Here is an 18,107-nt window from a genome sequence, read left to right on the forward strand (position 1 = left end):
ACTTGACTAGGCAGAAATTACCTCTGAAGAGACAAGATCCTGGAAAGTTCTCAATACCTTGTACCATAGGCACCATGACCATTGGGAAGGCTCTGTGTGACCTAGGGTCAAGCATAAACCTCATGCCTCTCTGTGTAATGGAGAAGCTAGGGATCCTTGAGGTACAAGCTACAAGAATCTCACTAGAGATGGCAGACAATTCAAGGAAACAGGCTTATGGACTTGTAGAGGATGTCTTGGTAAAGGTTGAAGACCACAACATCCCTGCTAATTTCATAATCCAAGATACTGGGAAGTGTATGGATGAATCTATCATCCTTGGCAGACCTTTCCAAGCCACAGCAAAAGCTGTGATTGATGTTGACAGAGGAGAATTGGTCCTTCAAGTGAATGAGGACTCCCTTGTGTTTAAAGCTCAAGGATCTCCCTCTATAACCATGGAGAAGAAGCATGAAAAGCTTCTCTCAATACAGAGTCAAACAAAACCCCCACATTCAAACTCTAAGTTTGGTATTGGGAGGCCACAACCAAACTCTAAGTTTGGTGTTAAGAGGCCATCATCATGCTCAGAGTATCTGTGAGGCTCCATGAGAGCCCACTGTCAAGCTACTGACCTTAAAAAAGCGCTTGTTGGGAGGCAACCCAATTTTACTTATCTATGTTAAATTTTTATTTTCCATTGTTATTTTATATTTTCTGTAGTTGATGATCATGTGAAGTCATAAAAACAATTGAAAAAGCAAAAACAAACTGAAAAACAGAATGAAAAATAGCACACCCTGGAGGAGAAGCCTACTGGCGTTTAAACGCCAGTAAGGACAGCAGAATGGGCGTTAAATGCCCAGTCTGGCACCATTCTGGGTGTTTAATGCCAGAAATGGGCACCAAACTGGCGTTTAACGCCAGAAAAGGGCAAGAAGCTGGCGTTTTCAGAAATGGGCAGCAACCTGGCGTTTAACGCCAGGATTGGCAGCAAAGGGCATTTTGCATGCCTAATTGGTGCAGGGATGAGAAATCCTTAACACCTCAGGATCTGTGGACCTACAGGATCCCCACCAACCTCAACTCACTCTCTCTTCTTCACACCTTTTCATAATACTCTTCCCCAAATACCCTTCACCAATCACCTCAATACCTCTTCCCCAAAAACCCCTCACCTATCAAATCCTACCCTCTTCTCCATAAACCCTTCACCAATCTACATCCATCCATCATAAACCACACCTACCTCACCATTCAAATTCAAACCACTTTCCCTCCCAAACCCACCCATACATGGCCGAACCTTACCCTCTCCCCACTCCTATATAAACCCATCTTCACCCCTTCATTTTCACACATCTTAAACACTACTTCTTCCCCTTGGCCGAAACACTAACCCCCTCCATCTCCTCTATTTCTTCTTCCTCTACTCTCTTCCTTCTTCTTTTGCTCGAGGACGAGCAAACCTTCTAAGTTTGGTGTGGTAAAAGCGTTGCTTTTTGTTTTTCCATAACCATTTATGGCACCTATGGTCGGAGAAACCTCTAGAAAGAGGAAAGGAAAGGCAAAAGCTTCCATCTCCGAGTCATGGGAGATAGAGAGATTCATCTCAAGGGTGCATCAAGACCACTTCTATGAAGTTATGGCCAAGAGGAAGGTGATTCCCGAGGTCCCTTTCAAGCTCAAAAAGGGTGAATACCCGGAGATCTGACATGAGATTCGAAGAAGAAGTTGGGAAGTTCTCACCAACCCCATTCAAAAAGTCGGAATCTTAATGGTTCAAGAGTTCTATGCCAATGCATGGATCACCAAGAACCTTGATCAAAGTGTGAACCCGGACCCAAAGAATTGGCTTACAATGGTTCGGGGGAAATACTTAGATTTCAGTCCGGAAAATGTAAGGTTGGCATTCAACTTACCCATGATGCAAGGAGATGCACGCCCCTACACTAGAAGGGTCAACTTTGATCAAAGGTTGGACCAAGTCCTCGTAGACATTTGTGAAGAGGGCGCTCAATGGAAGAAAGATTCAAGAGGGAAGCCGGTTCAACTAAGAAGGCATGACCTCAAGCCCGTGGCTAGGGGATGGTTGGAGTTCATCCAACACTCAATCATTTCCACTAGAAACCGGTCTGAAGTTACTATAGACCGGGCTATCATGATCCATAGCATCATGATTGGAGAGGAAGTAGAAGTTCATAAGGTTATATCCCTAGAACTCTACAAGGTGGAGGACAAGTCCTCTACTTTGTCAAGGTTAGCCTTCCCTCATCTCATTTGTCACTTTTGCAATTCAGCTGGAATTGACATAGAGGAAGACATCCTCATTGATGAGGACAAGCCCATCACTCAGAAAAGGATGGAGCAAACAAGAGATCCCACTCATGGACAAGAGCATGAGGAAATTCCTCATCATGAAATCCTTGAGATGCCTCAAGGGATGTATTTTCCTCCACAAAATTATTGGGAGCAAATTAACACCTTCCTAGGAGAATTAAGTTCCAATATGGGACAACTAAGGGTGGAACACTGATGAGCGGATATTTTATACGCTTTTTGGGGTTAATTTCATATAGTTTTTAGTATGATTTGGTTAGTTTTTAGTATATTTCCATTAGTTTTTAGGCAAAATTCATATTTCTGGACTTTACTATGAGTTTGTGTGTTTTTCTGTAATTTCAGGTATTTTCTAGCTGAAATTGAGGGAGCTGAGCAAAAATCTGATTCAGGCTGAAAAAGGACTGCTGATGCTGTTGGATTCTGACCTCTCAGCACTCGGCATGGATTTTCTGGAGCTACAGGAGTCCAATTGGCACGCTTCTAATTGCGTTGGAAAGTAGACATCCAGGGCTTTCCAGCAATATATAATAGTCCATACTTTGCTCAAGGATAGACGATGTAAACTGGCGTTCAACACCAGTTCCATGTTGCAGTCTGGCGTCCAGCGCCAGAAACAAGTTACAAGTTGGAGTTCAATGCCAGAAACAGGTTACAACCTGGCGTTGAATGCCCAAAATAGCCCAGGCACGTGAGAAGCTTAAGTCTCAGCCCCAGCACACACCAAGTGGGCTCCAGAAGTGGATTTCTGCACTATCTATCATAGTTTACTCATTTTCTGTAAACCTAAGTTACTAGTTTAGTATTTAAACAACTTTTAGAGATTTATTTTGCACCTCATGACATTTTAGATCTGAACTTTGTAACTCTGATGGCATGAGTCTCTAAACTCCATTGTTGGGGGTGAGGAGCTCTGCTGTGTTTCGATGAATTAATGAAACTATTTCTGTTTTCTATTCAAACACTCTTGTTTCTATCTAAGATGTTTATTCGCACTTCAATAAGATGGATGTGATGATCTGTGACACTAAACATCATCCTCAACCTATGAACGAGTGCCTGACAACCATTTCTGTTCTACCTTCGATTGAATTAATATCTCTTGGATTCCTTAATCAGAATCTTCGTGGCATAAGCTAGAATCCATTGGCAGCATTCTTGAGAATCCGGAAAGTCTAAACCTTGTCTGTGGTATTCTGAGTAGGATTCAGGGATTGAATGACTGTGACGAGCTTCAAACTCATAAGGGCTGGGCGTAGTGACAGACGCAAAAGGATCAATGGATCATATTCCAGCATGAGTGGGAACCGATAGATGATTAGCTGTGCGGTGATAGCACACATGGACCTTTTTCACTGAGAGGACGGATGGTAGCCATTGACAACGATGATCCACCAACACACAGCTTGCCATAGGAGGAACCTTGCGTGCGTAAAGAAGAAGACAGGGAGAAAGCAGAGATTCAGAAGACAGAGCATCTCCAAAACTCCAACATATTCTCCATTACTGCATAACAAGTATCTATTTCATGCTCTCTTATTTTTTGCAATTCAAACTGATAAATATAATTGAAATCCTGACTAAGAGTTACAAGATAACCATAGATTGCTTCAAGCCAACAATCTCCGTGGGATTCGACCCTTACTCACGTAAGGTATTACTTGGACGACCCAGTGCACTTGCTGGTTAGTGGTACGAGTTGTGAAAAGTGTGATTCACAATTCGTGCACCAAGTTTTTGGCACCGTTGCCGTTGATTGTTCGAGTTTGGACAACTGACGGTTTATTTTGTTTCTTAGATTAGGAAAAATTTTTCTTTTAAAATCCTTATTTTCTCTTTTTAAATTTTTTCGAGAATTTTATAAACTGATAATTGAGTTTTTCTGTTTGAGTTTAGTTTCATATTTTAAGTTTGGTGTCAATTGCATGTTTTTATATTCTTTTAAAATTTTTGAAATTTGTGTTCTTTGTTCTTTCTTCATCTTCAAGTTGTTCTTGTTTATTTTTCTTGTTTGATCTTTAGTTTTTCTTGTTCTGTTTCTTTTCTTGTTTTTCTTGTGCCTTTTCAGAACATTAGTTTTTGAAAAAAAAAATTTCATTCTTAGTTATTTAAAAATACTTCTTCAAAACAAGTGTTACATTTACAGCCCAATTGGCTAGAGCGTTAGTTTATGTTCTTGGTAATTGGGTATATTCTTTTCAAAATCTTCTTTTTCAAAAATAATTTTTCTATTAAATCTTGTGCCAAACTTTAAGTTTGGTGTTTTCTTGTTGATTTTTCTTTGGTTTTTTAAAAATTTTATTTTGGTTTTCTAAAAATTTTAAGTTTGGTGTTCTACCTTCGTGTTCTTGTTGTTCTTGTGATTCTTCAAAGTGTTCTTGATTCTTCCTTGTGTTTTGATCTTAAAATTTTTAAGTTTGGTGTTCCTTGGTGTTTTCCCTCCAAAATTTTCGAAAACAAGGAGCATTAGATCTAAAAATTTTAAGTTGTGTGTCATTTGTGTGTTTTTCTCTTTCATCATAAAATTCAAAATATATATATATATATATATATATATATATATATATATATATATATATATATATATATATATATATATATATATATATATATATATATATCTTTTCTCCATTCCACTCATAATTTTCAAAAAATTAGCATTAAATTAGTCATCAAATTTAAAAATCATATCTTTTTCAAATCATATCTTTTCCAATCAAATCCTTTCAATCATATCTTTTTCAAAACTTCCTAACAATTTTTTCTTTCTCTCTCTTCATTTTTCGAAAATCTTCACCCATTTTTATTTATTTTATTTTAATTTATTTTATTTTCAAAATAAATAAATAAATAAATAAAAATATTTTTTCTCTAATTTACATCATCTCCCTTTCTCCATCATGGATCTAAGTGGAAATGAATAGTCCAGAAGGACTCTGGGGTCATATGCTAACCCCACTACTACTTCATATGGGAGTAGTATCAGTATACCCTCTATTGGAGTCAGTAGCTTTGAGTTGAATCCTCAGCTCATTATCATGGTGCAGCAAAGTTGCCAGTATTTTGGTCTTCCATAGGAAGAACCTACAGAGTTTCTGGCACAATTTTTACAAATTGCTGACACAGTCTATGATAAGGAAGTAGATCAGGATGTCTACAGACTATTACTGTTTCCATTTGCTGTAAAAGACCAAGCTAAGAGGTGGTTAAATAACCAACCTAAGGCTAGCATAAGGACATGGAAACAGCTGTCAGAAAAATTCCTGAATCAATATTTCCCTCCAAAAAGGATGACACAGCTAAGGCTTGACATCCAAGGCTTTAAACAAGGAGATAATGAATCTCTTTATGATGCCTGGGAGACATACAGAGAGATGCTAAGAAAATGCCCCTCTGAAATGTTTTCAGAGTGGGTTCAGTTAGACATCTTCTATTATGGGCTTGCAGAAAGAGCTCAGATTTCTCTAGATTACTCAGCTGGTGGATCTATCCACATGAGAAAGACAATTGAAGAAGCTCAAGAGCTCATTAATACAGTTGCCAGAAATCAGCATCTGTACCTAAGCAGTGAACCTTCCATGAATGAAGAGGCTAGAACAGTGACTGCTGAACTAAGTCCTGCAGAACAAGCTACTGAATTCAATCAGCAATTGGATTTTCTAACAAAACAGTTAGCCGAATTCATGGAGAGACTACAAGAGACAAGAATGGCTAATATAAATATGGAAGTACAATTAAAGCAAACAAAGCAGCAGCTGTCAAAACAAATAACAGAAGAGTGCCAAGCAGTTCAATTGAGAAGTGGGAAAACATTAGATGTCCCACCTCAAGGTAGCAGGAAGCCAAGAAATGAGCAAACTACCTAAAATCCATCCGAGGACAGCAAGAGCCCGGATAGGAATAATTCTGGCAATCAAATGCCAGAAATTGGGTGGAAAGCTGGCGTTGAACGTCCAAACCATGCTCAGTCCTGGCGTTCAACGCCAGAAACAAGCAAGGAATTGGCGTTGAACGCCCAAAAGAAGCACAGTTCTGGCGTTCAGACGCCAGGAACAGGTGAGGAGTTGGCGTCCAACGTCACTCCAGCTTCTAACCCTGGCATTCAAAAGCCAGTGAGGGATCAGACATACACAAGTGCTGATAACAACCCCTCTAAAAAGGCTTCTCCAACCACCTCTGTAGGAAATAAACCTGCAGCAACTAGGGTTGAGGAATATAAAGCTAAGATACCTTATCCTCAAAAACTTCGCCAAGAGGAGCAGGATAAGCAATTTGCTCGCTTTGCAGATTATCTCAGGACTCTTGAAATAAAGATTCCGTTTGCAAAGGCACTTGAGCAAATACCTTCTTATGCCAAGTTCATAAAAAAGATCTTGAGTCATAAGAAGGATTGGAGAGAAACTAAAAGAGTTTTCCTCACTGAAGAATGCAGTGCAGTCATTCTGAAAAGCTTTCCTGAAAAGCTTAAAGACCCTGGGAGCTTTCTGATACCATGCATATTAGAAGGTAATTGCACCAAGACAGCTTTATGTGATCTTAGGGCAAGCATCAACCTAATACCTGCATCCACCATCAGAAAGCTTGGTTTAACTGAAGAAGTTAAACCAACCCGGATATGTCTCCAACTTGCTGATGGCTCCATTAAATACCCATCAGGCGTGATTGAGGACATGATTGTTAGGGTTGGGCCATTCGCCTTTCCCACTGACTTTGTAGTACTAGAAATGGAGGAGCACAAGAGTGCTACTCTCATCCTAGGAAGACCCTTCCTAGAAACTGGACGAACTTTCATTGATGTCCAACAGGGGGAAATAACCCCGAGAGTCAATAAGGATGAATTTAAGTTGAATGCTGTCAAGGCCATGCAGCATCCAAACACACCAAAGGACTGCATGAAAGTTGATCTTATTGACTCTTTGGTAGAGGAGATCAACATGGCTGAGAGTCTCGAATCAGAGCTGGAAGACATCTTTAAGAACGTTCAGCCTGATTTAGAGGATTCAGAAGAATTGAAAGAACTTCTGAAACTTCCTCAGGAAGAGGAAACACCTCCTAAACCTGAGCTCAAGCCATTACCACCATCCCTGAAATATGCATTTCTGGGAGAAGGTGACACTTTTCCAGTAATCATAAGCTCTGCTTTAAATCCACAGGAAGAGGAAGTACTAATTCAAGTGCTAAGGACACACAAGACAGCTCTTGGGTGGTCCATAGGTGACCTTAAGGGCATAAGCCCAGCTAGATGCATGCACAAGATCTTATTGGAGGACAATGTTAAGCTAGTGGTTCAACCACAGAGGCGGCTTAATCCAGCCATGAAGGAAGTGGTGCAGAAATAGGTCACCAAATTACTGGAGGATGGGATTATTTATCCTATTTCTGATAGCCCCTGGGTGAGCCCTATCCAAGTTGTCCCCAAAAAGGGAGGCATGACAATGGTTCATAATGAAAAAAATGAACTGGTTCCTACAAGAACAGTTATAGGATGGCGCATGTGTATTGACTACAGAAGGCTCAATACAGCCACCAGAAAGGACCATTTTCCTTTACCATTCATAGACCAGATGCTAGAACCATTGATTATTACTACTTTTTGGATGGCTATTCAGGCTACAACCAAATTATAGTAGATCCCCAAGATCAAGAGAAAACAGCATTCACATGTCCATCTGGAGTATTTGCTTACAGAAGGATGCCATTTGGGCTGTGTAATGCGCCTGCAACCTTTCAGAGATGCATGCTCTCTATATTTCTCTGATATGGTGGAAAAATTTCTGGAAGTCTTCATGGATGACTTCTCAGTATATGGAGACTCATTCAGCTCCTGTCTTGATCACCTGACACTGGTTCTGAAAATATGCCAAGAGACCAACCTGGTTTTAAACTGGGAAAAATGTCACTTTATGGTGACTGAAGGAATTGTCCTTGGGCATAAAATTTCAAACAAGGGAATAGAGGTGGATCAAGCTAAAGTGGAAGTAATTGAAAAATTACCACCACCTGCTAATGTTAAGGCAATCAGAAGCTTTCTGGGGCATGCAGGATTTTACAGGAGGTTTATAAAAGATTTTTCAAAAATCGCAAAATCCCTGAGCAATCTACTAGCTGCTGACACGCCATTTGTGCTTGACACAGAGTGTCTGCAGTCGTTTGAAACTCTGAAAGCTAAGCTGGTCACAGCACCAGTTATTTTTGCACCAGACTGGACATTACCATTTGAACTAATGTGTGATGCCAGTGACCATGCCATTGGTGCAGTACTGGGATAGAGGCATGACAAGCTTCTGCATGTCATTTATTATGCTAGCCGCATTTTAAATGATGCCCAGAAAAACTACACAACCACAGAAAAAGAATTGCTTGTAGTGGTTTATGCCATTGACAAGTTTAGATCATACATAGTAGGATCCAAAGTGATTGTGTACACTGACCATGCTGCTCTTAAATATCTACTCACAAAGCAGGATTCAAAACCCAGGCTCATAAGATGGGTGTTACTTCTGCAGGAGTTTGACATAGAAATAAGAGACAGAAAAGGGACAGAAAACCAAGTGGCTGACCATCTGTCCCGGATAGAGCCAGTAGAAGGGGCGTCCTCTCCCTCTATTGAGATCTCTGAAACTTTTCCGGATGAGCATTTCTTTGCCATTCAAGAAACACCATGGTTTGCAGACATTGCAAACTATAAAGCTGCAAGGTTCATACCCAAGGAGTATAGCAGGCAACAAAAGAAAAAATTAATTACTGATGCAAAATACTACTTGTGGGATGAACCCTATCTCTTTAAGAGATGTGCAGACGGAATAATCCATAGGTGTGTGCCTAGAGAAGAAACACAGAGGATCTTATGGCATTGCCATGGATCACAATATGGAGGCCATTTCGGAGGTGAGCGAACAGCCACCAAGGTCCTCCAATGTGGCTTCTACTGTCCTACACTCTACAGAGATTCCCGGGAGTTTGTACGTAACTGCGACAGTTGCCAGAGAGCTGGTAACTTGCCTCGTAGTTACGCCATGCCTCAACAAGGAATCTTGGAGATTGAGTTGTTTGATGTATGGGGTATTAATTTCATGGGGTCTTTCCCACCATCATACTCAAACAATTATATTCTGGTGGCAGTTGACTATTGATGAGCGGATAATTTATACGCTTTTTGGCAATGTTTTTAGCATGTTTTTAGTAGGATCTAGTTAATTTTAGGGATGTTTTTATTAGTTTTTATGTTAAATTCACATTTCTGGACTTTACTATGAGTTTGTGTGTTTTTCTGTGATTTCAGGTATTTGCTGGCTGAAATTGAGGGACTTGAGCAAAAATCAGAATCAGAGGTTGAAGAAGGACTGCTGATGCTGTTGGATTCTGACCTCCCTGCACTCAAAGTAGATTTTCTGGAGCTACAGAACTCCAAATGGCATGCTTTCAATGGCGTTGGAAATTCTGACATCCAGGGCGTTGCAAAAGGGCGTTGAATGCCAGTTCTACGCTGCAGTCTGGAGTTAAACGCCAGAAACACGTCACGAACCAGAGTTGAACGCCAAAAAACACGTTACAACTTGGCGTTCAACTTCAAAAGAAGTCTCTGCACGTGTAAACTTCAAGCTCAGCCCAAGAACACACCAAGTGGGTCCCGGAAGTGGATTTATGCATCAATTACTTACTTCTGTAAACCCTAGTAGCTAGTTTAGTATAAATAGGACCTTTTACTATTGTATTTACATCTTCGGATCATCTTTGGATTATCTTTTGATCCTTTGATCATGTTTTGAGGGCTAGCCATTCGGCCATGCCTGAACTTTATCACTTATGTATTTTCAACGGTAGAGTTTCTACACTCCATAAGTTAAGGTGTGGAGCTCTGCTGTTCCTGATGAATTAATACAAAGTACTACTGTTTTTCTATTCAATTCAACTTATTCCGCTTCTAAGATATCCATTCGCACTTCAACATGAATGTGATGATCGTGACAGTCATCATCATTCCCTATGAACACGTGCCTGACAACCACTTCCGTTCTACCTTAGATTGAATGAGTATCTCTTGGATTCCTTCATCAGAATCTTCGTGGTATAAGTTAGAAACCATGGATGGCCATTCCTGAGATCCGGAAAGTCTAAACCTTGTCTGTGGTATTCCGAGTAGGATCTGGGAAGGGATGGCTGTGACGAGCTTCAAACTCGCGAGTGCTGGGCGTAGTGACAGACGCAAAAGGATCAATGGATCCTATTCTAGTATGATCGAGAACCGACAGATGATTAGCCATGCAGTGACAGCGCATTGGACCATTTTCACTGAGAGGACAGGATGTAGCCATTGACAACGGTGATGCCTGACATACAGCTTGCCATGGAAAGGACTAAGATTGATTGGATGAAGACAGCAGGAAAGCAGAGGTTCAGAGGGACGAAAGCATCTCCATACGCTTATCTGAAATTCTCACCAAGGAATTACATAAGTATCTCTATCCTAGTTATATTTTACTTATCTTCTATCTATCACTTTATAAAACCATCTGAATACGCCTGACTGAGATTTACAAGGTGACCATACCTTGCTTCAAGCCGACAATCTCCGTGGGATCGACCCTTACTCACGTAAGGTTTATTACTTGGACGACCCAGTGCACTTGCTTGTTAGTTGTATCGAAGTTATGACAAATTATGAATCAAGATTAGAGCACCAAGTTTTTGGCGCCGTTGCCGGGGATTGCTCGAGTTTGGACAACTGACGGTTCATCTTGTTGCTTAGATTAGGTAATTTTCTTTTTGTTTTATTTTCAAAAAAATTTGTTTTCAAAAATCATTCAAAAAAAAAAATTTTCAAAAATATATTTTTCTTCAGAATTTTTAAGAAAGAATTCTAGAGTTTCATGAAGCATATTAAAGCCTGGCTGGCTGTAAAACCATATCTAATTCATTTGGAATGGGGCTTCCACTTATCAGTATATGAAGTTGGATAAAGTATCAGCTGTTATATGCCTGATTTGTATCTTCTAAAGCTTGGCTGGCTAGTAAGCCATGTCTAACCCTTAGATTGGAGCTTTAGGCTAACATTGAAAGATTCCTGGAATTTTTATTAAAATTTTTTGAATTTCTTATTTCCTTTTTCCTATATGTTTTTCGAAAAAAATATACAAAAATCCAAAAAAATTAATAAAATAAAAAAAATAAAAAAAAAATATTTTGTGTTTCTTGTTTGAGTCTTGAGTCAATTTTTAAGTTTTGTATCAATTGCATTTTTTTCTAAAAATTTATGCATTTTTCGAAAATTCATGCATTCATAGTGTTCTTCATGATCTTCAAGTTGTTCTTGACCAGTCTTCTTGTTTGATCTTCATATTTTCTTGTTTTGCGTCTTTTCTTGTTTTTCATATGCATTTTCAATTTGTTAGTGTATGAAGTTTGCAAATTTCTAAGTTTGGTTTCTTGCATGTTTTCTTTGCATCAAAAATTTTTTAAAAATATGTTCTTGATGTTCATCATAATCTTCAAAGTATTCTTGGTGTTCATCTTGACATTCATAGTGTTCTTGCATGCATCACATGTTTTGATCCAAAATCTTCATGCATTGAGTCTTTTTGATGTTTTTCTATTTCATCATTAAAAATTCAAAAATAAAAAAAATATCTTTCCCTTTTTCACTCATAAATTTTTGAAAATTTGAGTTGACTTTTTCAAAATTTTTTAAAATTTAGTTGTTTCTTATGAGTCAAATCAAATTTTCAATTTAAAAACCTTATCTTTTTCAAAATCTTTTTCATTTTTCTTATTTATTTTCGAAAATTTTAAAAATATTTTTCAAAAATCTTTTTCTTAATTTTATCTCATAATTTTCCAAAATATTATTAACAATTAATGTTTTGATTCAAAAATTTCAAGTTTGTTACTTTCTTGTTAAGAAAGATTCAAACTTTAAGTTCTAGAATCGTACCTTGTGATTACTTGTGAGTCAAGTCATTAATTTTGATTTTAAAATTTAAATCTTTTTCAAAACTAATTTTAATCATATCTTTCTATCATATCTTTTTAAAACATATCTTTTTCAAAAATTTGATTTTAAAATATCTTTCCTAACTTCTTATCTTCTTATCTTTTCAGAAATTGATTTTCAAATCTTTTTCAACTATCTAATTGACTTTTTGTTTGTTTCTTATCTTTTTCAAAACCACCTAACTACTCTTCTCTCTAATTTTCAAAAATACCTCCCTCTTTTTCAAAAATTCTTTTTAATTAATTAATTGTTTAAATTTTAATTTTAATTTTAATTCTCCTTTAATTTTCGAAAATCATCAACTTCTTTTCAAAAATTAATTTTCGAAATTCCCTCTCCTTCATCTTCTTCTATTTATTTATTCATCTACTAACACTTCTCTTCACCCAAAATTCGAACCCCTTCCTCTCCTCAGATTTTGAATTCTTCTCTTCTACATTCTTATTCTTCTTTTCTTCTACTCACACAAGGGAACCTCTATACTGTGGTAAAGAGGATCCCCGGTATCTTTAGTCCTCTTCTTTTTCACATGAGCAGGAGCAAGGACAAGAACATTCTTGTTAAAGCAGACCCTGAACCTGAAAGGACTCTGAAGAGGAAACTGAGAAAAGCTAAAATACAACAATCCAGAGACAACCTTACAGAAATTTTCGAAAAGGAAGAGGAGATGGCAGCCGAAAATAATAATAATGTAAGGAAGATGCTTGGTGACTTTACTGCACTAAATTCCAATTTACATGGAAGAAGCATCTCCATCTTTACCATTGGAGCCAACAATTTTGAGCTTAAGCCTCAACTAATTTCTCTTATGTAACAAAACTGCAAGTTTTATAGACTTCCATTTGAAGATCCCTTTCAGTTCATAGCTGAATTCTTGCAGATATGTGATACTGTTAAGACTAATGGAGTAGATCCTGAAGTCTACAGGCTCATGCTTTTCCCTTTTGCTGTAAGAGACAGAGCTAGAATATGGTTGGATTCTCAACCTAAAGATAGCCTGAACTCTTGGGATAAGCTGGTCACGGCTTTCTTAGCCAAGTTCTTTCCTCCTCAAAAGCTCAGTAAGCTTAGAGTGGATGTTCAAACCTTCATACAAAAGGAAGGTGAATCCCTCTATGAAGCTTGGGAGAGATACAAGCAACTGACCAAAAAGTGTCCTTCTGACATGCTTTCAGAATGGACCATCCTGGATATATTCTATGATGGTCTGTCTGAATTAGCTAAGATGTCATTGGATACTTCTGCAGGTGGATCCATTCACCTAAAGAAAATGCCTGCAGAAGCTCAAGAACTCATTGACATGGTTGCAAATAACCAGTTCATGTACACTTCTGAAAGGAATCCTGTGAATAATGGGACGCCTATGAAGAAGGGAGTTCTTGAAATTGATACTCTGAATGCCATATTGGCTCAGAACAAAATATTGACTCAGCAAGTCAATATGATTTCTCAGAGTCTGAATGGAATGCAAGCAGCATCCAACAGTACTCAAGAGGCATCTTTTGAAGAAGAAGCTTATGATCTTGAGAACCCTGCAATAGCAGAGGTGAATTACATGGGTGAACCTTATGGAAACACCTATAACCCCTCATGGAGAAATCACCCAAATCTCTCATGGAAGGATCAACAAAAGCCTCAACAAGGCTTTACTAATGGTGGAAGAAACAGGTTTAACAATAGTAAACCTTTTCCATCATCCACTCAGCAACAGACAGAGAATTCTGAGCAGAATCCATCTAGCTTAGCAAATTTAGTCTCTGATCTATCTAAAGCCACTCTAAGTTTCATGAATGAAATAAGGTCATCCATTAGAAATTTGGAGGTACAAGTGGGCCAGCTGAGTAAGAAGATCACTGAAACCCCTCCTAGTACTCTCCCAAGCAATACAGAAGAGAATCCAAAGAGAGATTGTAAGGCCATTGATATAACCATCATGGCCGAATCCAAGGAGGAAGGGGAGGACATGAATCCCAAAGAGGAAGACCTCCTAGGACGTCCAGTGATCAACAAGGAGCTTTCCTTTGAGGAACCAAAGGAATCTGAGGCTCATCTAGAGACCATAGAAATTCTATTGAACCTCCTTATGCCCTTCATAAGCTCTGATGAGTATTCTTATTCTGAAGAGAATGAGGATGTCACTGAAGAACAAGTTGCCAAGTACCTTGGTGCAATCATGAAGCTGAATGCCAATTTATTTGGTAATAAGACTTGGGGAGATGAACCTCCCCTTTTCACCAATGAACTAAATGCATTGGATCAACTGAGATTACCTCAGAAGAAACAGGATCCTGAAAAGATCCTAATACCTTGTCCCATAGGCACCATGACCTTTGAGAAGGCTCTATGTGATCTTGGGTCAAGAATAAACCTCATGCCACTCTCTGTAATGGAGAAACTGGGAATCTTTGAGGTGCAAGCTGCTAGAATCTCATTAGAGATGGCAGACAACTCCAGAAAACAGGCTTATGGACAAGTAGAGGACGTGCTAGTAAAGGTTGCAAGTCTTTACATCCCTGCTGATTTCATAATCCTAGATACTGGGAAGGATGAGGATGAATCCATCATCCTTGGAAGACCCTTCCTAGCCACAGCAAGAGCTGTGATTGATGTTGACAGAGGTGAACTAGTCCTTCAATTGAATAAGGACTCCCTTGTGTTTAAAACTCAAGGTCATCCTTTTGTAAACATGAAAAAGAGTCACAGTAAGCTTCTCTCAAAACAGAGTGATACAGAGCCCCCACAATCAAACTCTAAGTTTGGTGTTGGGAGGCCACAACCAAACTCTAAGTTTGGTGTTGAACTCCCATATCCAAACTCTAAGTTTGGTGTTGGGAAGTTTCAACAATGCTCTGAACATCTGTGAGGCTCCATGAGAGCCCACTGTCAAGCTATTGACATTAAAGAAGCGCTTGTTGGGAGGCAACCCAATTTTTATTTATCTAATTTTATTTTTATTTTTATTGTTATTTCATGTTTTATTAGGTTCATGATCATGTGGAGTCACAAAATAAATCAAAAAATTAAAAACAAAATCAAAAACAGCAGAAGAAAAATCACACCCTGGAGGAAGGACTTACTGGCGTTTAAACGCCAGTAAGGAGCATCTGGCTGGCATTCAATGCCAGAACAGAGCATGGATCTGGCGTTGAACGCCAGAAACAAGCAACATCCTGGCGTTCAGACGCCAGGAATGCACACTGAGGAAAGCTGGCGCTGAATGCCAGAAACAAGCATAGAACTGGCGTTCAACGCCAGAAACATGCTGCATCTGGGCACTGAACGCCCAGAACAAGCATCAATTCGGCGTTTAAACGCCAAAATTGCATGCAAAGGCATTTTACATGCCAAATTGATGCAGGGATGCAAATCCTTGACACCTCAGGATCTATGGACCCTACAGGATCCCCACCTACCTCCACTCATACTCTTCCCTCTTCTCATTCATCCTCTCTTCCCAATACCACCTTCCCTACTACCCCATCACCACTCACATCCATTCACTCTTCCTCATAAACCTACCTCATAAACCCCACCTACCTTCAAAATTCAAAATCACTTTCCCACCCAAACCCACCCTAAGTGGCCGAACCTTACCCCTCTCCCTCCACTATATAAACCCCTCCATTCTCCTTCGTTTCCACATAACACAACCCTCTCTTCCCCTTCTTGGCCGAAACACAACCCTCTCTCCCTCTCCCCCATTTCTTTTTCTTCTTCTTCTTTTCTTTCTTCTCTTGCTCGAGGGCGAGCAATATTCTAAGTTTGGTGTGGTAAAAGCATAAAGCTTTTTGTTTTTCCATTACCATTGATGGCACCTAAGGCCGGAGAATCCTCTAGAAAAGGGAAAGGGAAGACAAAAGCTTCCACCTCTGAGTCATGGGAGATGGAAAGATTCATCTCCAAAGCCCATTGATGAGTATTTTAGTGGAAAAATGAATTTCTCCCAAAACACACAAATCTAACCGGCAAGTGCACCGGGTCGCATCAAGTAATAATAACTCACGGGAGTGAGGTCGATCCCACAGGGATTGATGGATCAAGCAATTTTAGTGGGTGATTAGTTTAGTCAAGCTGACATTTAGTGAATTGTGTGAAATTTTAGCCAACAGAAAGTAAATGACAATGAATTTAAAGTTGCAGAATGTAAATTGACAAGTAACTTAAAGAGCAAGAAATTAAAATTGCAAGAATCTTAAATGACAAGAAATATAAATTGCATTAAATGTAAAGGGAATTGGGAATTGGATTTGTAGAAATTTAACAAGGAAAAGTTAAATTGCAACAAGCAGAGAAGTAAAAGATGGATTTGATTGATTCGGAACCAAAACAGAAATGTAAATAAACATGAAAAGCAATAAACAGAGAATGTAAAATTGGAATTAAGATCTCAGGACCCAAGAGACTAGATAACCAAGTCTAGATCTCAATGCCTTCCTAGATCCAACAAGAATAATTGCAAAGGAAATTGTAAATTGCAAGGAAAGTAGATGAGAATCAAGTAACAGAAACGGAAATTCAATTGCAGTAAATAAACAGAGAGACCTAAGGATGAGATTGAAACAGAATTTCTTCAATTCTTCAACCCAAGATCCAAGACAATTGTAATTGAAATTGAAAGCAATAAAACTGAGAGGAAGAGAAGTGAATTCTCCTTCCCCAAGACAAAGAAATTAAAGTTCACTCAATATCAAAAGCTCTCCGAAAACTATTATGAAAATTCCAAAAGGAAAGCTTCCCGAAGAACTTGAATTCTATCCTATTTATACACTTTCTTCAAATGATCTTCAAGCCTTGAGTTGGGCCTTTGCTCTTGGTGGAATTGGGTTGAAAGAGGCCTTGGTTGATTGCTCATGAAGTTTGGAGAAGAACCAAAGTGAACCAATTGAACCGGTTTGGAGTTTTGCAAAAGTTGGACCAAAAGTTTGAGCAAAAGTTAGGGGGCTAACTTTTGCCCAAACTTTTCATATCAGCACCCAAATCCATCTGATACCAACGTTGGTGCCAAAGTTAGGGGTCTAACTTTGGCCCTAACGTTGGCCTTACCTTGTGCACTTGTGGCGCCAACGTTAGCCACCAAGTTAGGGGGCTAACGTTGGCGCAAACTTTTGCTCCTCCCCTTTTGATTTTCATGTGCCAACGTTAGCCACCAAGTTAGGGGGCTAACGTTGGCGCAAACTTTTGGTGCCCAGGGAGGTTTTCTTCATGCCAACGTTAGCCTCAAAGTTAGGGGGCTAACGTTGGCGCAAACTTTTGGTGTCCAGGGAGGTTTTCTTCATGCCAACGTTAGCCTCAAAGTTAGGGGGCTAACGTTGGCGCAAACTTTTGGTGCCCAGGGGTGATTTTCATGTGCCAACGTTAGCCTCAAAGTTAGGGGGCTAACGTTGGGGCTAACTTTTCACCCAAAAGTTTGTGCAAAAGTTTGAGGCTAACTTTAGGTCCAGCTTTTTGCTTCCTGGTTCAATTTCACTTATTCCATTGTCTTCTCTTTACTCCTAGCCATTCCTTCTTGCTTCAACTTTCTCCAAGCTTTCTTCACCTATCATTAATCAACCAAACACATCAAAGCTATGCTTAAAATCATGAGATATTCATTCTTTCATAATATGTGACAATTATAGTATAAAACCTCATGAAATAGCATGAATTCATACATGGTTGATTAAATCAAAGGAAACATGAAAATCTAGCTAATTGGCTTGCTTGTAGCTCAAGAAAGTGCATAATTCTAATGAAAACAAAAGAAAAAGACTAGTTAAAATAGGCTAAGATGACTTGTCATCACAACACCAAACTTAAA

At 39.0% G+C, this 18,107-nt stretch overlaps 1 non-coding gene across 1 annotated transcript; it reads right to left on the reverse strand.

The window, feature by feature from the left end:
• Window positions 1-13,373: 13,373 nt before the first annotated feature.
• On the reverse strand, window positions 13,374-13,481 carry LOC148556222 (small nucleolar RNA R71). The gene has a single exon (XR_015887191.1). It is a non-coding gene; the product is annotated as a small nucleolar RNA R71 (small nucleolar RNA).
• Window positions 13,482-18,107: the final 4,626 nt, after the last annotated feature.

The sequence above is a fragment of the Arachis ipaensis genome, chromosome B6 (genome assembly GCF_059453495.1).
Source record: "Arachis ipaensis isolate K30076 ecotype BB chromosome B6, ASM5945349v1, whole genome shotgun sequence".
In the NCBI taxonomy this organism is placed as follows: Eukaryota; Viridiplantae; Streptophyta; class Magnoliopsida; order Fabales; family Fabaceae; genus Arachis; species Arachis ipaensis.